The sequence below is a fragment of the Lagopus leucura genome, unplaced genomic scaffold, assembly GCF_019238085.1.
Source record: "Lagopus leucura isolate 7727_CA_CO unplaced genomic scaffold, USGS_WTPT01 Super-Scaffold_100009, whole genome shotgun sequence".
In the NCBI taxonomy this organism is placed as follows: Eukaryota; Metazoa; Chordata; class Aves; order Galliformes; family Phasianidae; genus Lagopus; species Lagopus leucura.
The window spans coordinates 14,152,904-14,180,228 of NW_024962266.1; positions in this window are offsets into that span (position 1 = coordinate 14,152,904).

A 27,325-nucleotide genomic window follows, 5' to 3' on the forward strand; every position below is an offset into this window, starting at 1 on the left:
GCTCATTGTGCTTCAGTTATCCTATTTTCTAAGTCATATTCTTTAATTCTTAAAAATGCTATTAGAAAAGATATCATCTCTGGTTATATACTCTTCCTCTATTCCCTTTTGCCACTTAAGCACTTATTGCTGTGGGCCACTCCAGTATAAAACACTCCAGAGAAAACAATTTAGCCCTGAGTTATTTCTCTCAGTTCTTTGGGTCATACCAAATTAGAAAGTAAGCAATCTTCTCCCACGGCTTTCTGGTACCATAAATGATTTTCCAGGACCCTTAGCTCTTCTGTTATTGAAATGTAACTGGAAGTTAAAAGGCATATAAATTACATATGTGCTAATTTTGTGGAGCATGATGAACTTCCTACTAACAAGTTTATACATCTGCAGAGAGGGGAAGAAGAGGAAAGAGTAAATGAGATTCATGTTTGATTATAGTACAGGAACAGAAAGAGCAAATCTACTTTCTTTCTGAAAAACTAAATATTCTCCAACACTGGATTCTCTAGTGTGTGGGACATGCAATCTGCACCAAAGGACTCAGCAGGTTCTCTAAGCCCATTAGCCTTTTTGCACCAGATTCTGCTCCATTTTTCCCCCTTGCGGTCTTTTCTCTTTTCCTGGATCTGTCTCTACTGTCACAGACATCTTGCTGTGGCCACTGTAGCATGACCTAGTCACACCCCAAGAGAAGCACCACAGAACTTCAAATCACAGCATTAGTGTCATAGGCAAAAGAGACCTTAACAGGAGAGACAAGATCACTGCCCAGGATAACACAGTTTACAGGGTGCCAGAACTCTATTCAAAGGGTCACTGTAGAACTATGATAAAGTCATTTCTTCTAAAATATTCCTATTCTTAAAGTTGAAGAGCAAACATCAGGAACTGCTTAGGAAGTCTTCATCAGCTCACTCTGTGATGCATTCTTTTCCTCCTCTTGCTCTGCCCACTTTCCATATGGATCATTAATTTCTGAGCAAAGAATGGAAGCGGGGAAAGGAACACTGCTTTATGTGCCACTGCATCTTTCTGATAAAGCATCAGGGATACCACAGTTAGTGTGTGAAAGACATTAAGATATGTTAGCAGCAACAAACAAGACTCAAGTAACTTCACGTTTCCATCTCCCTCCACACTCTTGGTAACAGCGTACGTATTTTTGCAGACATCTCCACACCACTTGTGGCTGCACCATGCGAGAGCTTTATAGCTAGTGACTTCATTTTAGCACTATTATTAGGGTAGCAGTAGTAATAGTCGTACTTTACAATTAAGCAGAAGGCTAGAAAGACTTTCCTGGGTGAATGAATTGCTGTCCGTTGCTGTCATTATACAAAGAAATGATGATGCACCTTAAATGTATGAACTATTTTCACCCTCATTACCCCATGGAGACTGTTCCAGAGCATTACTACACAGACAATCAGGCTCACTCTTCTCATTCCAAGCCTACATTTATTCACAGTTTGTTTCATTTAAGGCAGCAAGGCCTAAAGTGACAAGGCCCATTTTTGCAGGCAGCAATGCAGCCAAGCCAGGCATAGATCTCAGCCTCTTAAGAAGCAGCAGGTTTCCGATCTTTTTTATCATTTTACCTCATGCAGGTTTTCAAGAAAGCCAAGCACAATTCTAAAATGTCAGCACACATTTTATAAGTCAGTATGCAGCAGAGTGAGGTAGAGAATCTCTTTTTTTCTTTTTTGCTGCTCATGTCTCTCTAAGAAGGCACTGTGGCCCCTTTCTTTTCCCTGTCCATTAAATTATACACCTTTCACACTGCAGCCTCAAGGTAGTCCCCCACTGTTCTGAAAAAAATTTTGCAGAGTCCATTTCCCACATCTTACAGCTCTTTCCATGGAGACATCCACACCAAATTCCTCATTCAGTCTCTATTCCAAATCCAGTTGCTGTGTCTATTGTATCTCAGAATTTAGGCTTCTGTAAATTTTTTCAAGGTGCAACACCCATCTTAAAGCGTAAGAAGTGAATGAACAACCTAGTGTGAAACAGAGCCCCTGAGAGAGGCTGAAGAGCAGAATGGAACTTGTCACTGAGAAAAAAGTGGGGAGTGGGAAAAGGAAAGAAAATTCTAGAACAATATTTCCCTTGAGAAAAAAATGAAAAATGTAACTTATTTAAAGTGCTTTGTCTCCTTTTACTTACGGTGATGGTTCAAGGCAGACTGCAAGAAACACAGGAATGGTCAGAAATAAGATTATGATGATCGTCATTTTGGAAGAGCTTCCTTACTGAGAAAAATTCCTGAGAACTTTCCAGAAACAGGAGTGAATCCCACACATTGCCAACCTAGAGAGAGAGAAAAAAAAAAAAAAAAAAAAAAAAGTCACAACATACCCTTCATAGTCCATTAGCAAGATTTGTGCTCATTACTAGCAAGACGTGTTTCATGTAAAAGAGCCACTTTGGCAGGAGGGGCACTTGAGGAAATTAAGAATGCATTTACATTTTATAGAGCCATTGATGCCCTTATGTCCAAGGGAACCATATTCAAATTGTGCTCAGGGTATTTTTCCTATCAATAAATATTAAAATGGTTAACCCACACTTGGTCTGCTAGCTGCCTGCCATGGCTGAGAGCTGCTAGCTAGCAATAAGAAGCAGACAAAAGAATATGCCAGACAAGAAACCAGCCCTCCAGTCTGTCTCTCTTACTGTCTCACAGTAAGTTTCCACTTACTGTGTTAAAAATTGTCTCATTTCTACGAATGAGAAATAGAATAGAAAATATCAAGAGTCTCAAAATCATCACAGTAAGGAATAAAAAGAGCTCTTGATTTAAATGTGATTTTTACTAAAATTTGCTTTCTAGAAAATCTCCGTGTCACTCCCAGAGCATTCACAAGTAGGATATGGATCCAATATTCTGTGTTCCTTTCTGTATGTTCTGCCTGTGCCTCCTCTTATTGTTGTCCCGGTGTTGCTGCTAGACACAAGCAGAGAAACAATAAACAGCAATCTAATCTCATCACAAAATCACCTTAAGAAATGCAGAAAGTAACAGGAATTCATCATCTGAACAGGCAGTCTTCCATTGCAACCCTTGTTATTTAGACAAGTGCAGCTAATATACGTAATGTAGCCATAAATAATTAAGTAAAATAAATTACAGACCAACAAAGTCCGCATTGAACAAGACAGGCCTTTCTGAAAGCCATGTGGGACTTACTATGTGAAGATCAGAGTAAAAAATGAAGGAGCATGGCTAGCATGATCTGTCTGCTGCTCTAATTTTTAAAAATGATACCTAATCATTGTAGAGGCTATTGCCTGAGAGACCTGGACCATACTGAACCAAGTCATAAAACAGTATGAAAATGAAAAACGAGAAAGAAATGAGCATGTTAGTTTTGCACCATGCTCATGTGGTAACTCATTGTCATGACTCACAAACCCAACAGAAATAAGAAACTCCACCTAGAGCTGTAAATTCTTGTCAGCTCAATTATTTCACATGTTGCAGCTCAATTTAAGTTATTCAGAGCAGAGAAAGGCAGATCCCTGATGCATCCTTCCGTACTGCTGGACTGGGTGAAAATAATAAATTGGTCATTGGGATATGCTGTATGTTTCCCAGATAAGGAATAGTATATTTCATATTCTTTTCTCACAGCTGCCTCTTGATGGCAATAAATGGTTTACCACAGCTGTTGTATCTCAGTAGAGAAGTCCTGCAACTAAAGGAGTATGTATTTCCACCCATGTTCATTTTACCTGCTATCTTCTCATCCATGGCGGCTAATGTCCCATACTCTCCTGGCTCACAAGGAGCAGCAAAAAACTCTATGATCTGTTGTTAGTTTTATAAAGATTACTGGGAGCCTTTTGCTGAAAAACATCAGGCCACATTGAGCTTCATGTTGCCACATGTGGCAAGTTGACAGTTATTCTTTTTTCCCCTACATAATTGCATTAGGTTCCAGGAGTGAAGATTTGACATTTTCAATGCATCAAATGCATTTCTAGAGAATCACAGCAGGTTTTTACATTGCTAACTGTTTTTTTCTCCTACAAGCACCTGACATTCTTCAAAAAATTCTTTTCAATACTTAGGTTTCTAATTCATCTCCCACTTCTACTAAAAAAAAGTCAGTAATGTCTCTGTCACTCTTTCTCAATGGGCTTTGTGATCAATAGAATGGGCAGCAACAAATGAGGGGGAGGCCAGCAGAGTGAAGAAGGAGATTGTGCCCATCTGCTCTGCCCTTGTGGCCAAATCTAGAATAGTGGCGTCCAATCCTGGGGCTCCCTACACAAGAAGGATGTGGAGTTGTTGAGGTTGGTCCAGAGGAGGGCCATGAAGATGATCAGAGGGCTGGAGCACCTCTCCAATGGAGGAAGTTTGTGGGAGCTGGGCTTGTTTAGCTTGGAGAAGAGAAGGATCTGGGATACCTTACTGCAGCCTTCTTGTACTTGAAAGGAGTGTATTAACAGGAGGGAGATCACCTTCTTGCATGGTCTGACAGTGATAGAACAAGGGGAAATGGCTTTAAACTATGAGAGGAGAGATTTATGTTAGCTGTTTGGAAGAATTTTTTTACTCAGAGGGTGGTGAGGTTCTGGAACAGGACACCCAGAGATGTTGTGGATGCCCCATCCCTGGAGGTGCTTAGAGCCAAGTCGAATGGGCAGCCTGATCTAGTGGGTGGCAACCCTCCTCATGGCAGATGGATTGGAACTACCTTTGCAAGTGATCTTTAAGGCATCTTCCAACTCAAGCCATTCTAAAGAATGAAGGAGAGGTGAAACAGGCCTCTTCATTTTTCCTTAGAAAGATCAGTCTCCCACATCTTGCAGGGTTTGTTCCCCTCTCCCCCCCTTCAGAAGTGCAACACTTACTGAAATCAGGCCTTCTGAAAATCTAAGCTTTGATAACAGCACCGTGAAAAAAGACCGACATCCAGAGAGCTAAGGAATAATGATTAAGAAATTACCTTCTAGTTTAGGTTACCCAAAGTTTAACTGAAGATTCTCTTTAGGACTTCTCAAGCACAGCTACTAAAAACCATGGCTGTGTTAATGCCCTTTCCAATGTCTTACATATTGTAACATCAGATATTACAGAAGATTAACAAAAGAAGAGTTGTCCTAAAGGATGGCGACTAAATGTTCATGAAGGAATAGAGATAAAGTGGTGCTGAAGGTACTCAGTAAGATAAGCCTGGGAGAGGACTAATGGGTGAGACAGCCACTTTTAGAACAGGTATATTGATACACGGATGTCTCTTAGTAGAGTTTCTGAAACCTGCTATTCTATCTAGTAATTCATATAATGAATCACATGGATGAAGAGTCTTAGAGAACATATTTTTGCTAGGTACAGTAAAACTGCCAGGCTATCTGCCAGAATGTATTTCTGATTTGTTTTGAGGTTCATGAAAAGAGGTACCAACCAAAGATTCAAGCCATAGTTCTGTCAGAAGACATTTACATTACCCCTGAGCATTTAAATTATATGCATCAGACATAACTGTAAATTCTAAGATATACATAGATAGATCAGATAATACGCAGCAAATAAACCATATGGCAGCAACATTAGTTTGCATATCAGAGTCTCAAAAAGCAGACACAATTAAGGGACTAGGTAAAAAAAGTATCCCATGAACCTTTCAAAAGGCCAGCTATATTGTGTTTATTTTAAGATTGCTTAACAGTAACACTTAATAAAGAGAACATCATGATTTTGTGAACTAAATTTTCAGTCATAATGAATGCTACAAACTTAACCTCCCAAGTTTAAATAGGCTACAATGCCTTGGGAGAGATGCAAGAGAAATTATTTGATAAAGGTGACAGTTTTTCACACCTGAAAATAATGTTTTTCTTCTAGACTCTTTTGATCAACAGTCTGTAGCCACACATTACAGATATAGTTGCAAGACCTTATGGTGTATACTTGTCACTACTTGCATAACTTACTAGGGACAGAGGATCACAGAGATTTTGAACGTAATTTCCCACACTACAGGAGATTAAATAGACTACATTTGTAGAAGGCAATAAGCAGCTATGGCCCTTGGCTAACAGAAAGTAAACTTCAGTCAGTTTCCTCATCATTTTTTCAAAAAATATAATTTTGTCTTGTAAAAAAATTAGGTGTAAGTATCCTGTACAGCAAGGATATGTATTTGGTTTAAACAATTATTTGCACAGGAGTGGATTTCTGTTACAGCTCTACTGGCACAAACTAAAATCATTACATTAATCATCTGGAGAGTGGCAATTTTACCTATATAAGATCGATCGAACATTCACAGCTAGAATTTGTGCTGTTCCCCATACTCATCAATATAGAAGCAGCTGTGATCTGAAAGCTTTTCTGGGGTAAAAGGCAACACTAAAAAGCTGGAAGAAAACAATCACCATATCAGAGCTAATCCCCAGATTTTTCTTCAATGCTACATTTATCTTCTTCATCCATCATGCTTTCTCTGATTACTATTCATTAACGTATTCATTAAATAAGGAAATGAATGCAACACACTTAAAGACGGATTGTAGATTATTTAAAAAAAAAAAAAAGTATTTTTATGACCGTACATATCCTGAGAAGGAATATTAAAAGCTCTATTAAATAGTGCTCTCTTGTTACTATGATAAGTGTGTATTCAGTGATAGATTCAATGTGAAACCCAGCGAATATAACTTACCAACAAAACTAAATCATGCATCATCTCCTTGAAAACTGACAACTTTTTCTAACAGATATGAAGTATTTTCTCAGTGAATCTGTTGCTTATTATACTCTGCTTGTCAGAGCTACTAGTGACATGGCAGCATTTCTTATTAAAAAAAAAAAAAGAAAAATATCAGAGTTATATTTAAACTTACAAGCTAAAACATTTGACACCTTTTAATGATTTAACTGTGGGGTTTTTTTAATTACTATGTACACATATTCATCATATATCAAAACCGAAAGTCCTCTTCTGCTAAGTAGAGGTCATCTGGCACTAACTATGGTGGATTTGTTTTGAACAGGAAGTGCTATTTAACAATCATTTAGTTTAGATCTTGGCAAAACCAAAAGACTGAAGTAATGGACAGGAAGATTAATATAGACAGGAAATTTTTTGTTAGTGTTAACCAGAACAATTCTTTTGGAGACAGTTCTAGCACTCTTTTTGTTTTCATTTTTTTTAAGTACATATTAAAAAGTCTTCAAAATTTCAAAATGAAAATAAGTATCTTTTGAACACTTGAATTTTTTAGTCTTGCGAATATTAGAACAACATGTTTGATTATTTCGCTTACTCAAGTTGAAAACTCATTTGTATTCTTCCTTTCCCATAGAAGACTATAATTTGCCTGACTTTTCTTAAATAAAATGCATGGACAAGGTTTTCTCTAATTTAGTACAGACCTTCACATACCATCTTTTCCAAAGACACCTTTTCCAAAGAGGCTGGACAAACAGAAATGATGGGGATTAGGGATTATACTGCCTGTTCCCCTGACAGCATAGATGGTATATTTGCCTTAAAATCTGGATCTCTTTCACAAGGTCATTCAAGCTCCCCAAGAGCTTGTTCGCTGGAGGGAGAAGAGAATGAGCTGCCTGCAGCTGACCTGGACCATAGACAGATATGTCCATAGCTTTGCTTTATTGCTGAACATCTGTTCATGAGCCATATGCAGTTCTCTCAGCCATATTGTAACTTGAAATACAAGTATTACCTGGGATAGTAAATTAAGAAGCACTACTCTGCTACCTGCCATACATATTCAACAACCCACTCTGACTCCTACAGTCTGCACTGTAGAAGACTATCTACATCCCCTCCAATAACTGGAGGGGCACAGAATCCACTGCCTCTCTGCTGTAACAGCATGGTGGAAGAAAAGCTGAAAATGGATGTCACCTCTTCAAGCTGGGGATTCTCCTCCTACTCTCCACTGAATGACTGGAGTCTTCTTCTCTGTGCAGGGAGGATCTGCGGACCTCTAGAGAGGTGCGTGTGTGCAAGGACATTGGGTTTTGTAATGCCTCTGTTCTCAGAACGAGATGCAAATGTGTTCTTTCTACAAACAACTGGCATCAGGAAGAAGTTCCTTGGCATGCACAAAGGAAGAACCTGACTCCTGAGTGTCCTAGTGAATTTATAATGAGAAAATTATGACAGAGAAATTACAGTGCTGTGCTCTTAAATTCAGTCTCCAGTACTTCCTCTCCCAGTGCCTATATGTGTCAGAGCCAGACACACTTCTGCCTAATAAATGTTAATAGCCCATGTCCAAGAAACTCAGTGCAAGTGATACTCCTGATTTAGTTGTAGATTTAGATAATGAAGACACATTTTCTGCTATAAATGATACAGTTAATTCTTTCAGTCGTTTTTAGTTCTTCAAGTGAAAGAAATAATGAGCCTAAGAGGAAATTCTATGCCTATTCCTGAGGGCTTGACTCTAGCAGAGCTCCCGCTGTCCTCAATGGCTAGAGGGTTGCTGAGCATGTAAGACCTTCAGAGTCTGGATCAGTACACTTAAGAACGTGCAAATCTAATACAACATGCCAGCTGATTACAAAAGGCAGATCAGTGCAGGCTTCATCATTAAGAAATAAGAGCTGCCCTATTTTAGTGCTTGTTATTCCAGCTATTTTTTCACTCAGTTTCTGGATAAGATGTTTGAAAGATAAAATTTTCAAGCAGTGTGAAATACCTCCTTAAAATTCTTTAAGTTGGTGATGCACACCCTGCAGGCATCTTTGAAAATGTTGGGGAGAAATTTGCCTCTATTGAAGCCAGTGAGAGTTTTACTACTCAGTTCAATAGTACTCAATCTTGCAGCTTTCTACTGACTTCACTCACTCTGACTCCTCTGGTTGGCTGGTTTATTTAAAAGGTGTGAGAGGAAAAAGGCTGCCTGAAAATAATTTTTCCACAAAAGTGATGATTATTGACTTATTTTCTACTTTAGAACATGCAAAAGGGTGATGACTCAGTAAAAGGTTTGAGTTCATACATCATTCCTAACATTCTTCATATTTATAATACACACAACACAAAAGAGCACATTTCTAATTCAACATTTCCACAATATTCTAAATATTCTACGTCACTGAAGAAGAATTAACACAGTATAAATTCGCCGTATCTGGACGTACCAATAATACTCTACTCTTAACTGTTCAAATGCCACACCATTTAAAGGTAGCACTACAGTGTCCAGGTCATAACTAGTGCTGAACAAAGAACTGTGTACATTGATTGTATTTTCTTTTTACTTCTTTGAACACTTCTAAAACACTCATTTTAATCCATTAATAAATAGTGGTCCTGTATAATTTTATTGCTAATGCACCAAAAGCTCTAACTATAAAGCAATTAAACTGTAGTATATCTTGTAGGATGAGAGTAAGTAAAGCCCTGAAGTGCTGACAATGAAAGAACTAGCAGCAGACAACAAAAACATAAGTCTCTTCGACTCTGTCACACAAAATAATTGATAAGTGCCATGCTTTCATGGTTGTAGAAAAAAAAATGAGGGGAAAAAAACCCAACAGGTACAGGGTCAGTAATAGCAACCTCATAGAAATACTGCAACACTGCTGATATTAATAATTAAATATACAAGAAATCTCAATAAATATTAAGTTATTTGCTAAAGAAATCTATGCCAAGTGGCTTTTTGTGTGTGTGCAGATGAACTGATTTATATCAGAGAAATGGAGAATCTGCTTTAGTGCAGTCTTGTTTTTTCCCTCCTCAGAGCTGTGGAATTATAAAGTGCAAATCTGCTTAAGTTGGGCTTTTTTACATTTATAAAGGGCTACACTTGATTTAGCAATACTATTTTTATTTGTAATGACAGAGACACATTTATTATACATTCTGTTAATCTTCAGACTTGCATTTTGACAGGATTAGGAATTTATACAATATGTAGACCTTAGGTTGCACATTAAGACTGAAGCACTTTGATACATTTGGTTTTTTGCAAGATAAGACTTAGTATTTAAAATGATCATTTTGTGTTTCCTGCTCTCTGAACAATGAACCATAGTAATCCTTCTGATGGTAATCATATTATTTTCTGTTTAAATTATGTTGTGTTTGTACATTTATGGTGTCACTTAAAACAAAATCCAGCAGGTTTTCTTTTTAGGTATCTTTTAAGAGGAACAGAAGTGAATATTTTAAGAAAATGACACAGAAACTGAGTTTTCTAAAAGGTACATACTTCCCAGTACGTATTTTATAAATATTTAAATGAAAGATGATCAGAAATGTATAAATAATTGTGTTAACGCTTTAGAAATTGCAACGGTGTTCTACAGCTCAGTAATAGATTTCCATACTGAAAGGATTAAAGGACTTATATTTGGAGAATGCAGAAACTGTTAGGGTTTTTTTCCTCTTTTCCTATTCAGCAAGTTGCATCACTGTTTCTGATACATAGACTAATTAAATATGATATTCGCATCTACAGATGGTATATAATGAAAATTGACAAAATGATTTCATTAAAATATTAATGCAGAAATTCACAACATTGGAAATGTATAACAGCTTCTTTTCAATCATAATAATGAGAAACTTGTTATTCATTTGCATGAGAATGGCAATTTAGTGTGGCAAAACAGAGCTCCAAATGCATCCCTGCAGTTTATTGCCTTAGGTTTGCAAACTGCCTTAACAGCCATCAGCCAAGAAATGTACATGTCATCTGCAAATCACAAATCACAGATCTTGACTCGAGTGATTGCACAGGGAGAAGTGCTGAAGGGTTCATAGTGGCCAGAACAAGACTTAAAAGTGATGTGAAATAGGGAGCAAAAAGGGCTGCAATTGCCTTGGAGCCTAAAATAGACTGAGCTTCAATGCCATGGAAAAAATCACCAGCTTCTCCATCATTTCTTTAAAGGTCAGAATTTTTGTAGGTGGATTGGGAGCGCAGTGGATTGCAGATGCGTTTAACAGCAGGGTATTTTCCGCTGCCATGACCAGTTAAGGAAGATTTTCAAAAACACATCTGCTGGTAAACAGTTTGGCCCTACTCTGGGTCATCTGCCTTATCTGTGCTCATTGCTGCATGAATTCTTACCTGGATAAAGTCCCAAACCTCACATCAGTCAAAGTTAGGCTTTCAGTACAGTCCATTACATTTTTTAGAGAGGTACCGCCGTGGCTTTCAGTTGGTTTTATGATGCGGGTCTGCTTCTTCACAGTGTAAGAAACACACTGGCAGCAGAGCCACAGAGCATGCTGCTTCCCAATTCCTCATCATGTATCACCCATCAGAAGGCAGAGCACAACACGAAAGAATACACGAAGGGAAAACAGATGACTTAAAGGACTCAGAGAGAGGACTTCTCAGTGCCACAATAGAAGGCTGGTTTCTGACACCATTTCTTATACTTTTAGACCACAAATATTATGCTGAATATTATTTAAGGGAAGTTCAAGCATAAATTGCCTACAAACAGATCTAGAAGGCAGTAAATTCATTTTTCTTTTCAACCTCTGTCACTCTGCAAGTGATTAAATGCCTCTGGTTTAAGATTTCTCTTCCTCGAGTCTGCTACAATAGAATCTGTACTTCTGTCTGGAACTGGAAAGGTTAAAAAATAATCCTCTATATTAAATGGGAGAACCAAAAAGCAATTAAATAAACAAAGGCCTTTGCAGGTTGGACTTCATGCTGATAAGTATTTCAACACTTTACATGTACTTGTATGATACTTAAATATCTCTAAGTAATTTAACTTTTCTAAATGTTTATTAGTCCATGGTGAGTGCACTGGATCCTCTTCTGGGATCGAGATATGAATTTATAAGAAGTGTAAAGTATTTAGATAGTTTCAAACAGATTTTAGAGCACTTGTAACATCTGGGGAATGATTTCTACTTGTCTAGTCTACAGTTTATTTAAGAGAGAAATATAGGCAGTTCAACCAGCTGAAATTCTCTGTACCCCTAGTAGGTGAACCTGTTTGTCTCAATGTTAACTGCAAAGAGGATGTTAATTCCTTTGGAGTTCCTTCTCTCCTACCTCAACTTCTGCCACTCAAATTACAGCATGCATTCTTGTGTCTGTAAAATAGAGGAAACCCCAATGAAAGCAAGTGCCATGGGAAAAACTGAAAATTCTTCCCAACATACTCTCCTGTGAAACAAGACCCTGGGAGAGCCTCAGAAAGCAAAATTAACTTCGGCAGTGAAAAGTTACTGTGCTTTTCATGAAATCTTCTCCTTTGGTTTTGAAAAGACACGCAGCTGGGGCAGCCTTCTTCTACATAGTGGCAACTCTACCTGACATTGTGTGTGGTTATGTCTTCCAAAATAGCTCTCCCTGTGCATCCAAACTATTTGTCCACACATTTATTATTTGAAAGTTTTGCTGTTTAAACTTGAATTTGCAGTTTAAAAAATAAAGATAAAAAAGCCATATTTTTGTTCAGTTTTTATCCCACATTATGTTCACCTCCAGTGGCTGCTGTTTATTCTTACTACAGCCCATCACAATGTGGCTTATAACACTGGTTAAAGCCAATGAGTACCTCAGAGAGCTGAATGCTAGCTTTTAACAAAATTGGTAGACACTGGGGAAAAAGCAGAGGAAAGAAAGAACAGGAAGAAACTAGAGTCCACAGGCACTGATTCTCCAGTGCTTAATATTAATCTTTATTCCAAGAAACTGAAGCCATCATCTCTTTGATGTAGACTAGTTTTGTGGGTCAAGCAAGGTTTTATAGCACTTTGTGACAGTTTTAAGCGTCCTGCATTTTTAACAGATGCTGCTGCAGTAGTGGGGAAGAGCTGTGGTTGCACATTATCATATTTCTTCCTTTTGTTTTCACTTACTGAACCTGGAGAGAATTTTTTCCCCTCGTTTCATCTGATCATTAGTCTTGTTAAGACAAAAATATAAAATTGCATTGCTTCCATTTTTACAGTAAAGCAATTTTTGATGGTCATAAGTTCATGAACCAACAACTTTCCCACCTAGCTCTTTCTAAAGCAAATCTCTTCTGCTTTGTCTGGTTGTACTCACCTGCTTTTCTCCACTGAGCTTTTCTTGAGTCCTGAGGGGAGAACGCAGGATGATCAGTGAAGAGAAAAAAGATCCGATGTTCTTGTTTTCCCCACATTCCTTGTTTCTGCTATTGGCCCCTCTGTTCCACAGAAGGATTTCTGCACCTGTGTGGAGAAACAAGAACAGAAGTAAGAGAGCTTGAAGAGCTGAAAACACTGGAAGAAAGGGGGGGGGGGGGGAAGGAAAGAAAGAAACAGTAGACATCTCCCTGAGGTAATGAGGAGGAAACTCCATGGCTCCAAAGGTTAGACAGTGACAAACTATAGCCTGGTTACTGTTAAGACTTCCAAAAGTTATAGTTTACAGTATTTGCATGTGGGTTTTTCAAATCAGTCAAGTTACTTTCTGAGAAGAGAATTATAGTGTGAAATCAGCGTCTGCAGTCCAGATTTGACATCACATCTGAAACTTTGCTCTGCTTCTCCCCCTTTCTCAGTCTCCTCCTTGCCCAGACAACCAGTTCCCCCTCAACACTATCATTTGTTACCAAGGGAAAGCAGTTCATTTCATGATCCCTTAGTCCTGGTTTAAACTAGATGGTTCCTAAAGGATAATACTGTCAATGCTGTAAATGATTGCTAATCCTACTGTGCTTGAAGAAGAATAGATATGAGAGGGCAATGGGTAAGAAGGCCTGCAATTACTGTAAAAATGAATGGATGAAACACCTAAGTTTCCCTCTTATCTTCTTTCCCTTCCAACAATTATCTAAGGCAGCTACTGAGACCTAACTACTAAGGATCCATGCAAATATCTGCTGTGCTTGTCTGATCAATGATTCAATAGGCAAAGAGGGGTCTTTTTTCCATGCTCATCTTTGATTTCTGCATAGAACTATGCTAAGCTTGTGTTTCTCAGATGAAAGCAAGTGGTACAGTTTATGCTAAAATGACAAAACAATTTGAAAGTGAGTGCGTATAATGGAGAGAAGAACTTAAGCATGTGGTTGACATTATTACGTTTATTTCTCAGTGAGACCTGTCTTTTCATGACACTAATCAAAAAACTGGGTCACCTCACAATGGTAATTTCCTAGGAATTTTGAAATTCGTGAGTCAATTTGATCCCTTTTTAGCTGAACATTCGCTAAGCACAGCAAGGCTGATGGAGCTCAGCTAGCTCATCAGACTTGTCATCGACTGTATGTGAAGAGTTTATATCCTTAATGGGATCAAAGGTTTTATCAGTGATCCTTCGTAAATGTAAACAGGTGAAATATTTTCCTATCCGCATTGATTCCACACCTGACATTTCTTCTGTTGATCAGCTAATGGTTATTGTCCGTTATAAAATCAGAGACAAGGAAGGTTTATTACCTTCTTAACAACCAAGAACCATGCCAAAGAACATCCCCCATCCCCCACAGTTTGAATCCATCTTGCAACAACTGAATATTAATAACATCATTTGCCATTGCCAAGGACAGATTTAAAATAATGCTAGTCTGGACATTATAAGGAACTTCTCAAAATATTGTGAAGTGTTTTAAAATGCAGATTTCCCATTAAAGTCAAATAAAAGTCAGTCATCTAAAATCCGACTCATCCTTCAGAAATTCAGCACTAGAAAGGTCTCCAGACAAGGATTCATGAAAATAAAGCATTGTCAGAGTGAGCCACCCACTTAGATGTTGTTGTCAACACTTAATTACGCTCTTTAGTGTCCTGAATTAACGTTGAGTGTTCTCCCACATGTCTATGAAACTGAGAAAATTCCTGGGAATACCACACATTTTTAAATGTACCACTGCCATCAATGAATTAAGGCTTCTTAAATTCTTCAGCTGTCTAATATGACATTTGTTTGGTATAAAAAAGGAATTAAGTGATGAAAATGACTTGTGTGTAGTATTATAAAATTATAGTATTGCATCTTATTTCAGCAAATTACATTTACTAGACTAAAACCTACATAAATAAATATTTATAGGAACGAATCATACAGTTATAAAATGCAGTTCAACCATATCTAAAAAATATTTCAAACCCTAGAAAAATGAAAGAAAAATATCTTCTCTTGTCAGAAAAAAATTTACATTCTACCTCAAGTAAAATGTTTTTTAGAAAATTTTTATTCACCTAAGATAAAGAATAAATTGCTCTGAACTGTATAAATCACCTGCTGCAAGATTGACCATGTCTAGAAATATGGCAAACAGTATCGAGTTAAAAAGAAGAAAGGACATTTTTACCTAGAGAGGATTAAGACCAGTTTCTCCAGACAGAGCATGAGTAACTTCAAGTCAGGTTCATGCAAGTCAGTCATAGCCACAAAGGTAGAAGTGAGCCTCTGGGCTTAATATGCAAGATTTGATCCCTTTTCCCTAAAACAGCATCAGCACTGACAGCTGGATCACCAGGAGTACGTCTACACAGCAGAGTACAAGCTGTACAGCGATACTGAAAGAGCACTGACCCAATACTGGGATGGTGCAGGGCGCAGGCTGCATCTATCAGCTGATCAAACAGCCTCATTAGGCCATGCAGAGCAAGAGCCATTCAGAACTGCTGGGCCTGCAGCAAGTCACTCAGAGCTGCTGGTGACTCTGCACAGAGAAATCTTTTGCTGTACACACCTTTACTGAAGAACTTGCCAGTAATCCTTTGTGTTGCTCTACAAATTCTGAATCCTGCAAAAGAACATCACATGCTTGGCGTATCTTAAATATGCATTTTGCTCTGCTCTGCCTCATTATTATTATTATTTTGTAAGCTAATTTCCATCAAAATCTTAATTAATTCTAATTTTGAGGTACCAAAACCTGGCTGATCTTAGATGCTTAAGAGAGACCTCCTGGTATCTCCTAGAGTGGTAGGAAGGAATCAGTAAAGTGTGGTAAACATTAGACAACAGAGAGAGAAAGCTGTATTGATATTACCAAAACGATGTACAGAAGCAAAAAATAAAATGTGAATCAAAATGAGACTGAGGTCATCATACTATTAGAGATCAGATTATCATTAATGTTAAGTTTGAATTCAGATGAAGCTAACACTCATCTCACAGAGCCAAAGTAAAGAAAGTAGCTCTCCCCCAAATCTCCAGTTGAGATCCTCTACTGATGGCCTGACTATGCAAACACTTACTGCGTGTACTGATGACTAATGCAGATAACATCTCTGACACAGGGAGAGTTTCCCCATTTGATGAATAAACATGGCCTACTGCAGGAGCAGGTCTCAGTGCTGCAAGCTCCTCAGAGCAGACTGCTTTCTTTCTCAGGCACGTTGCATTCTGATGGCTTTATGCATTAAGAAAAATAAGCAAGGATATAGGTTTCATACTTTTTATTACCAGCTGTTAACTGAAGATATATCTATCAAAATTTTTTCATTAACATATATTCTTTTGATTTAGTGGCTAAGATCCATAGCTCAAAAAACCTTAATAAACAAATGTGCTGCAAAATGTGCTGCCTAGTTCCAGGGCCTGCTTTTCAAGACAGATACTGGAAAGCAGAACAGCTTAAAGAATGAAAATATAATTTCCACAGATGCAATTTTAGATCATCCTGTGTTTACTCTCTGATACTTGATGAAAGCAACAGGTGATATTAATAATCCAGAAAGATACATATATTTGAAATACAGCCCTTAAATTTGGTGGGGAAAGACATAAAAAAATCTAGTATCTAGAAAAATGTAGATGAATTGTGGCTTGTCTGGAGACGAGTGTTTTAAACAGTGAAGGATACAAAGGTGTGTAATGTTTAGATGTCTTAGTCGCTGGGCCTTTTTTTTTTTTTTTTTTTTTTTCCATCTTGTCAAACCTAGGTCCTTTTCCAAAATTTGTGCTAACAGAGGAATAGCCCAGCTACACTAGGACAATGTATTCAACTCACAGTTCATTTTGGTGGCCTTCTTTCCCCAGGAATTAACTTATTTATGCATTTATGTTATGCATGGGAAAACCAGATCTGTGAAAAAGTGCATCCACTGCAGTCCATTCAATATTGCAACTGATCTTTGCACAAAGTGACTGTAAAGTTTATACTGCTGGGGAACAGCAGACCACGTTGTCATTCTTTGTGATGAGACTGGCTGAACATCACAGCTGTGCATGTCTTAGGGTGACACAACCCCTGATGCACAGTGAGTCAAGGCATTGCCGGGCACCAAAAATGTTTGTAGATACTTTTGAGCATAAAGGAGTGGGAGTTACGCTACCTCATGGAAGCGTTTGAAAATAAATTGTGATTACTCAGACACTAAGTTGTTCAGGAATTAGTTTTCCTGATTCAGGTTGTTTGCTGAGACACAATAAATTAAAGAATCCAAGAAAGAGAGGCAAAATCCTACCTTGAATGAAAAAGGATTGAAGTTCAATCTGAAGATTATGTTTCTTATGACAAATATGCTTTTACTCATCCTTTTCCAGTCCTGCTCTTTCCATTACATTATCCTTTTTGTCTTCCAAGAAAGGACTGAGCTGTCATGACTCCAAAAATATGTAGGACATCCATGTTTTTGCAGCTACAAAATTTCAGCCAAAACACAGGTGTCGATAATAATATGAATACTGTCACCCAAATCACCCAGTATTAGCATCCATGCTTTTATCATGTTTCATATCAGAAGAGTTAATGGTTTTAGCACTACTGCTTTGAATGACAATAAGCATAACTCGTTTTTTATCCCATAACCCTTATACTTTGTAGTCATCTGAGCTGTAGGGGTGTTTGTGGGGGTGCAGAAACAAACCCTGTGCTGGACAAATTGAATGCTTTGGATGGTCTTCTGTATAATCAATAGATATCAAGATGTTATAATCACAATATAATAAAGAGAGTTAGGCAAAGTCGGTCGACAACGATAACAAAAGAGAATAAATGGAAGGCTTTCCCTTGGGGTGGGCTCACCACAAAACACCAATAGAGCCGATCTCCAGAAGAGATCCTTCCCCTCTGGTAGCCAGCTCTTAAATAGGTCTAGGAGGGGTGGAGCCAGGCTCCACCCCTTCCGGCAGCACAGGTGAATTGCCTTCACCTGTGCTCCTCTGGCTGACTCATGGCTCACCTCAGGTGATTAATCAGAGGTTCAGGCCGTGACTCAGCAGTTCCCATACAGTCTTCCTAGCTGTACAAGAGGCTGACCTATCATTTACATTGTCTAGAATGCTGATGGCTTGAAGAAGAACAGGAATAGCACTAAGATCTCAAACACCTTGTGGTCCAGGATGCTCCTGTGACACAACGTCATCAGAGCAATTCGACTCCAAGATTGAAGGTCAGAACTGCAAGTTTTTGCATACAGACAACAAGGAACATGTTATGCACAAAAACCAACAAGACAAAAATGAAAAAATGCAACTGAAACTGGATGATACAATGAAATCCTAGTAATGCACAGGAGTAAGTGCTTTGTCCAGTATGAAAACATGGGAATAAGCAAGTCTTTCTTATGATCAAGTAGTTGAAAGTGAGGGTCATCTCTTGCATAGTCATGCATGTACACAGCTAACAGTGAAGAAGCACTGTGGTTTGTTGCCTGACTATGGGACTGAAAGTCTACGAACCTTTGCAGTGTTCTAGGGAGGTCACAGACAACCTCTGCTTCAATACATGCCCCCGCACTGGCCAGAGAGATGGTAGATCTCAAGTGTACATTCCCTCAGCTAATAAAGTTGCACTGGGGCACTGAGAGAAAAGCAATATAAGGCTGCAAGTAATTAACTCACAGAGACACAACTAGAGCTAATTCCAGCACAGAGCAGAAATGAACAAAAAATTGATTGGGGCTGTAGGAGTGCAGAAACTTTATAACATCTAATAACTAAACCAGCAACCCTTGACACTGTGAAAGAAGTTGAGAGGAGTTGTCTGTAGAACACAAGAAGTTATTACAAGCCACCCTGCCAAGGCGGCTGCAAAATGAAAGATACACCGCTCATGTTTTCTAGCTTATATATATGCTTTGTGTACTAGATACTTCCTATGTAAAATTCATTTAATTATGAAATCAAAGTCCAGAAAGTATGTAAGCTAAGGGGAAAAAAAGTAGGGAAAAAAACTTTACTACTACAATTTTCTCCCTCTCAGTTTGGTTTCTCCTTTTTTTTTTTTTTTTTTTTTAATTTGGATATATCCAGTGAAATCAGGAGATACATATGCATACCAGCAAAAGGTTGTATCAAAGGCAAAAACAATTGATGAACTGCCTAATTATGAACATTTGAAAACTGTAGGATAAGAAAGAAGGTAAGATTAACAGAGTCCTGATGAGAGAAAAGATAGAGAGCACATGTAACATTCAGAAAATCGTGACAGTCATTTCATTAGAGAACTGGAAAGAAATACTGAAACATCAGTATACTGTTCAACCTCCTCTGTCAACTTCTCATCAGCATAGACCTCAATAAATTCTTGCAACTCCACATGGCTGTTTCTTTTGTGAAGTACAGTCATCACCTCCTGACCCTTTCTTTATTGTATCTACTTTTGAAGTATATGAGAAAGTACAAAAATGTGCTTTCAAAAAGGTAAAATAAACACATTGCCAAATTGAGCACTGGAGAATGCTACTAGGCTTATAAGGGTAGAATGTGGTTTACCAGGATGTCAATAGCTTCAGGAATTATCTCCCAATGAAATCTAAAGGAAAGAAAAAAAAAGAAGAAGAAGAAATATATGCAAATAAACATCTTTACATTGGCATAGCATTGCAGTTAAGATAAACATTGGACTGCAAGGAAAACACTCTTGTCCAAAGCTTGCTGCTTTGAAAATCAAGCTGCAAATCACGCAGTAATTTTTCTTTCCTTTTTTCTCCCATAAGTTTTCCAATTTTTCTTTGAGCTGGGTAAAAAAATCTTTTCAGATAGGGCTCCACCTACATTTTCCTCGCACTTTTTTTTTAGTACTTCCCTGCCTCAGCTGAAATCACAAAGTGTGGATATTTGAAGTATATATACAAAATAAAATTTACTAATATATTTTAACTTCAAAAGTAACTCCCTATTTTTTCCCCGAGCAGTAATTGGATTTGAATTTGGCTGAATTTATGTCATGAAAAATTTCCATGACTATCTTACTCTGGAAGACCAAGTAAAAAGTAAGCAAATCACACACATGCAAACACCCACAAACTACTTCTAAGAGGTAATCACAACTTCCCCTTTTGTTAATTTTGTCCTCATAAAAATATTAACTTTTCTGTGAATTCATTTGCAGCATAGCACAGAAAGAATCTCTCAGAATACTGTAGAACATAACATTGAAATATTTTTGTTATTTTACCACATTGTCCAAGGGGAAAACTCTCTGCAATGAACTCATAGACATACAGCACTTACACATGGATTATCCACAAATTTTTATTTGCATTTTACTTGAATTACTCAATCGCTGCCATATTATGCAAGATAAAGGTCATGTTTTCAAGAAGGGGCATGGGTTTTGGTCACCACTGATGCAACACACAATACAGATGAGCACACAAGAAGCATTTACTAGCACTTCATAAGCATAGAAATGTTTGGAAGGCAGCTGTCAGATTTTGCATGTGTGTGTCTTGTCAAGAAAAACTGGGTTGGTGTCAGTCAAATTATCTTGTCCATCAGTCTGTTAGGAAATATACTGAGAAGCCTAAAACAAGATATTGAAAGAGATGGTGTTATTTCTTCTGTGAAAGGAGGGGACGTTTTATGTAGCAAATCTGACAATGAATTTCCAACATGAAAGAATCTTCTTACTACAGCTTAGCTAACTTCCTTGATCCAAGGTTTTAGAATAACCTGAGAGCATCAATCAGAAAGAAAACAATATAAAATGTCTTGATAAAAACTGAGTTCTATCAGGCAAAGTCAAAAGAAAGCAACCAGAAGGATCAACACATCAAGATAGCATTTCTTTCTTTTTCCATCCCCTGATGCAGCTCTTCCTGTAAACTAATGGCTCTAACTTGATGAGTAAATAATTGTTTATAGTTATTTAATTTGCAAAAACCAGCTAGTCTGGCTGTGTCCACCGCTTCTTCAATTGTAGAAATCACGTCAAATATTAACAGTAGAATAACATCCTCCTCTTGGACCTATTAAGAAGAAAGTAGGGATGGGTATTTAACCCTTTCAAACAGCAAACATTTTGCTCATTTAACTCCTACTTCTCTGCCATTGAGCATGCTCCCAACAAAGCCATTCAGTAAATCAAAATATCAGTGTTTAGAACGTTTGCCATTCCTCTGCTGTAAGTTCATACTTGAAATAAAAACAATATCCCCTAAATTTCATTGGTATTAACATTTTAATGACAGCCCATGAGTGTCCCTATATATGGAGAATGATCAATAGTTTTGACAGATAAAAATGGAGGACTTCCACACATGAGATGCTGAAGCTGCTGGATGTATTGGTACAATGACAGCAGTGTGATGTCAGTCTCAATAAGCAGCTAGACTGAAGACAGAAGAGAAGGAATTTAAAGACATTTTACTGTTGTTTAAATGTCCTGTTTTGCCATCATGCCAGATAACAGAATAAAATTTGAGCACAACATGTTTCCCAGTAGCTCTATCTAGTTTCTGAAGCACGAGGAAGAATTTCTCCTTTTGCCACTTGAAAAAGCCAGTTACTTTCAACAGACCCATCTACAGATAAACATGGAAGGAATTAATTTAGCAGTGTAGGGAGAGTTTAATAAGCCATATCTGTAAGGATTCCTTCTTGACATATATCTATACATAAAACACCATCCTTTTATTTTAAATATATCTCACCACATCAGGAAGTGATAAACAACATTTGGACCACTCCTCATTTTGCCAGAAGCCTCCACAGTTACTTCAATTACTTTTGTTAATACTTCCTGCCACCACTTAGCCAGATCCTATGCTTAAAATAGTAGCTTCATCCATATCAGTATAGAAAGAACTTTTTAGTGGTCATGCATTTTCTCTTGTATCGGAGCCAGCAGGACACAATATTTATCACCATGTAATGTCTTCACTGTTTCAAACACCATTTTCATATGAAAACAGAAGCTAAAGGGGTCTTGGTGAAATGAGACTACATAGTAGTAGTTCATCCACACTTCATCTATCAGCTCAAGAGAAATAGTAATAAACTCCAAGCAAAGAATGTTCATTTGTGTTCAAATCAATAACAAAAAATAGCTTTTCTTTAAAAACTGAAAAACAAACAAACAAAAAATCAAACCAACAGCAAAACTACTACAGATTCCTGGACTCTTATTCAGTTTGTTTACAATCTTCCATGACTGTACTTTATTGTACACATCACATCCCAAACTTTGATCCTGAATTGATAAAATGCTCTTCTTGTTGAGACTAGTATCCACCCATTCACATCAAGCCTCACTTGCAATCACCAGAGCAACCTTCAGAGCAAGGTGAAAAGACAGAAGCTCTCAGGAATCATTGCTGGCAGTAAGCATGAAAGATATAAGATTATACCAGTGTGAACAGCTAGTATTCAGGTATATTGTCACAGGATACTAGGACGCTCTCTCACCACAGTTTCCTAATGAAAAACACAGCTGAGGATAACAGTTTGGTTTTTTCTTTTCAAATAAAATAATTCTACCATTTCTACAAAATATTTAAACTTTGATTCTTCTGACCAAAGATTAAATTCTATTTCATGCTTTCATTATATTTGTTGTCTTTAAAAAAGTAAAGCAAATGGCAACAAGGAATACTTATCCAATTTACTGATTTAGCTAGAAGGCCTCAGTCAATCTGAATAAAGCCTCAACTAAGTTAATAGAGAAATATGGCATTTGGATCAGTGACTTACATACCTGTTCTTGAATTGAATCTATAACATACAACTTTCCTGTAATCTGCAGAATTATCTTAAATTACCCATAGAAAGGTTAATGTTTAGAATTTAAAATAACTATTAAATTCAAAAATCCACAAAAAGTGCTTCATTTTTCATTGGATAATAATGTTAATAAGCAATTAAACCACCATAATGCTACCAGTCACTCCACAAGACTTTGCATATATTATTCAGCCTTCGCACATCTTTCAGTCCTTTTGTGCTGGTTAACTGTAATACAGTCTATCATTCCCCTTGTCTAATTAATTTTTTTTACATTGATCTTAACTTTCAAAATAAAGCCTTATAAGAAAGAACTATTTATTCTACTAATACAAGCGTAACCTTGTAGCATTTTCCTTTGAAAGTTATCCCATTTGTATCTACAGCTCCTTGCAAAAACCTGAAGTATAAAGTTGGAGAAAGCAGATTTCCCAAGATAAAAATACATATCATTAGAAAAAAATAAATAATATACGTGTCTATGAGTACATTAACAACAGTGCCCACTTACCAGCCTGTTTCAGGTTATATACAAAGAGAAATGCAACCATGCTGTTTCACTTTAGCACAACCTTAGAGTTTAGCTCTAAATCATTTCTGAGGAAAGGCTTCCTGCAGGCTTTTCACTTAAGTAGTTGTAACTACAACTGCAAAACACTGTTGACTGGTGGGCTCCAGAGACTTGTTCATTACCTGTCATTAAATGTTTTAAAGTTTGCATAATTGATCCAGCCAATAAGTCATCATTGATTTATAGGGGTCTGTGCTGAAGAGTTGCTCGTTAAAAATTCATAACACTGGTATGTGTCTTTACAATCCATTAGCTGTTTACGTACCCACAGTCCTAAGATTGATTGACCTTGGACTGAGATTCTCATGGACTCTTTTTTTTTTTTTTTTTTTTTTTTAGAAAGAAAATCTGTTTCTTTTCATATTTTTTTATACAGGTTCACCATATAGAAAAGCAATATTTCAGCCTTCTCCCTTGACGGCTATACTTTGATTTTTTTCCTCTCCATCAAAACTGAAACTTTAGTTGAAATGATGAATAAATAAAGCATACTCCATAAACAGCTTTCCACTATTATTTAAGCTTGCGAGCTGTGCTCTGTTAGTCTCCTTTCCCCACCATCAGATTCAAGTGTGTAAATGTTCTAAAAGGCTTTGAATGTTTTATGATGATTTCAGGGAATGATGGAGTAATAGCTGAAGAGCGAAGCTATTAGTTTTAATATTTATATTGAGTGCTCTGAAACATTAATGTGACAGGATGTAAGATCAGAGCAGCGGGACATATTTACTTCACAACCATTGCCACGTGGCAAAAATGTTTATTTTCTGAAGCTCTGAGGCCAAGTTTTTTTACAAGAATTTAAAGTTCAGAATGACATATACATTAGCTTTTCCTGAACTCTGTACTTATTTTTAGGAACTAAAGATCGGTTACTCTTTTGGATACTGCTTACTTCAGTGAGGTAGAACCCAAGCATTATCATTCTGGAAGTGCATCGTGGTCTTTTTACAGAAGTTTTTCAAAGCTGATAATAGTTTAGAAATTCATCTCTCCCTGTCCTGCTGTGTCTGCTTCCGAAAGAGCACCTTAGTGAAAAGGAAAACAGACAGTTGTTAAAAAAAAAGAAATGTGTTGGGCACAAAAGCAGAATCATCATTAAAAGGTTGTTTCATATTGTCTTCCAATATTTCATGCATGAAGTAAACCAATCCTGTAAATGTCCTAACTCATTGTGTTTGGTTCTTCTGTTCAAACTAGTAAGCATATTAAGGTAAGTGATCTTAATTACCAAGGGTCAAACAGTCCTCACCCCACTTGTATGGTTCTCATGGTCTCCAGTGAACAAATAAAGGAAGCAAGCTGAGATCCCTAGGGAGAAATCTTCCTATCAGATTTGCAGCGTGGATCTGATATAAGTGGAACAAATGATGACTTACTGCTGCTACATTATGAAAATGTTTTCTCCAGATGTTTCCACGCTCTGTTTAAGGACTGCATGGACTGATATCACCACTAGGAAGGTAGTTCACAGATCTCCAGAAGGAGAAACAGTTGGGTCTGTTTGGGTGCCTTTTTGCACAGTAGAAAAAATAAGTTATCTTGAACTAAGACAAGCAAATTTAGGACAGAAGCACTCAGTAGACAATGAAAGTTGTCTTCCTAAAAATCTTAGTTCTCTCACAAATATTTCATGAGCCTAATTAACTTCTAACTTAGTTCTTGGTGATCTCCACTTCCAGACAGCTTTCCCCAACAAGTTTTCCATGCAATCTTCTGTTCTTAGCTTGTTTACAACTGTTGCTTAAGTCACTTTTCTAGATATAATTCTTTTGGTAGTTGAATTATACAATACAAAACCTATTAGTCTGGGCTTTTTCAACACATTTAAAAGGAAAAAGAAATACACTACCTGCATTTGTGTGTAAAACAACTCTATAACTTTCTGGACCTCTCTTTATCCATCAGAAAAGATAATTTCCAAGCAACTACCACCATTTCTCCCCTTATAGGAACAACCTTTCAAGAGTGCTGGAGGAAACTTTCTATAAGGAAATACAGTTGTTAATGCTAAAAATGAGGGTAACAAACAGGGAGAATGATTTGCCTCATTGAAAATCTGTGGCTAATATTCCAACGCTTGTTTGGTACAGCATCTTCCAAAGGTGGACCAAACACAACAAAGTTGAGGTATCGGCTACCTGTCAGGGCTTCTTCACATGACAGAACTCTACTAAAACACATTCTCTATCAAGGCAATTCATGCCTTTGTAACAGAGTAAACATCACCACTACAGCGTACAAAAGCAACTGTTTTCGTGCTGAGGCCAAAAGAGAGTCCAAGACAAGGTGAGACCATCACAGAATTGGCATCCTGTCTTAGTGACAGCATCTTTCTCAGAAACAGAGCATGGCACTGCATGGATCACTCTTCTCCTAAAAGATGACATTTCAGGCAGAAGAGAATGCGTCTTACAGTATCCTTTTTCAGGGAGTTTCCACATGAGTGCTGGAATCACAAAACATTGTTCTCTCAGCAGGATGTTCACTGACAACTACTGACTCAAAAATGCCAATTTTAATTTACAAACTTCACATTCAGCAATATTTCACACATGAAGTATGTTAAAAAGTGCTCACTTCCATGTGAAATCTCTGCCTGTGGCATTGAGGAAAATGGTTGCAATTTTGTTTAAAATGGGTCAAATTCATTCCTGCTATTGATTGTTGTTTGATTTACAATGATGATAAATTTTGTCCAATGTGGTTAATGGAGTCATTAGTAAAAATTCTGCTTAAATAACTTATTTGTCTTTTTTCCCCACACATGAGTTTTACATAGCCCAAATAATAAGTAATCTTTTGTTATTTACTACACAAGTAGCTAGCAATGATGTACTCAACAGAGTACTGTCCCTAATTATCAGAAATTAGTGAGTTGGTATAGTCTGTATGATATACAAATTGTGACAAGTTTGCTTTCAGAGTATAAACTTTTAAAAACCACCATAAAGACCCCCATAAAAATATGACTTTGACTAGAAAAAGATGTAAGCAGCACAACGGCTACATGGGTATTTTTCCTTAGAGATCAGGAGAAATATGACAAGTATGACTGCTATTATAGTTATATAGCATATTCCATTTAGCAGCGATATAGCAGAACTGTGAAAGCATATCCTAAGGTATTTTCACTTCATGCATTTGACATTGATATTAGTTATTGCATTTAAGATGCATTGGGCTGTTTATTGCCAACTGCTTCCCTTCACTGAGAATGTTAAGCACAGCAGAGAAATATTTGATGCTACAAATTATTTAGCTTGCTACTCCTCATTTTCCTTTTAGTATGCAATTATTTGTTTGGTTTCACTGAGCAAATGAAATTTCAAGGGCATTTCAAGGAAAATAAATAAAGTACAACCCAAAAGGGCTTTTTTTTGTTTGTTTGTATTCAGGAACAGCACTGAATCATGCATATGTATGAATCAACAAAATCAGGTTAGCTAAGAAATTGGAAATTGCACTCCACACTAGAGCATTTTTCTTGCTCTAGAGATCCTTGCCATGGATTTGAAGGACTAATAAAAAATCAGCAGCATGACTGGAACAGATGTTTTTTATGGACTTGGCTTGTTAACAGTCTTTTTAGCTTCTCCAAAGGACTTAAACCAAGTTCCTCACTTGTCCGAAATATCTGAGATGATGTTAACATTGTCCAAAATGTACACTAACAAGCTGCTGTTAAAAGCTAAGGTCTTGCACATGGTTATGAATAAAAATTCAAAGGATTGCTGCAAATGTGATGAAACCCCAAAGTAGGTAATGTTACAGAACAAAAAAAAAAAAAAAAAAGGAAACTTATTGAATGTGTCAAACCCTTATGGTATAATTCTGCTTGAAGGGAAGACAGGCTGGGAAAATAATTCCATGCACTGCACTGCTTGTATTGTAGAAGCAAGAGCTCATTACAAC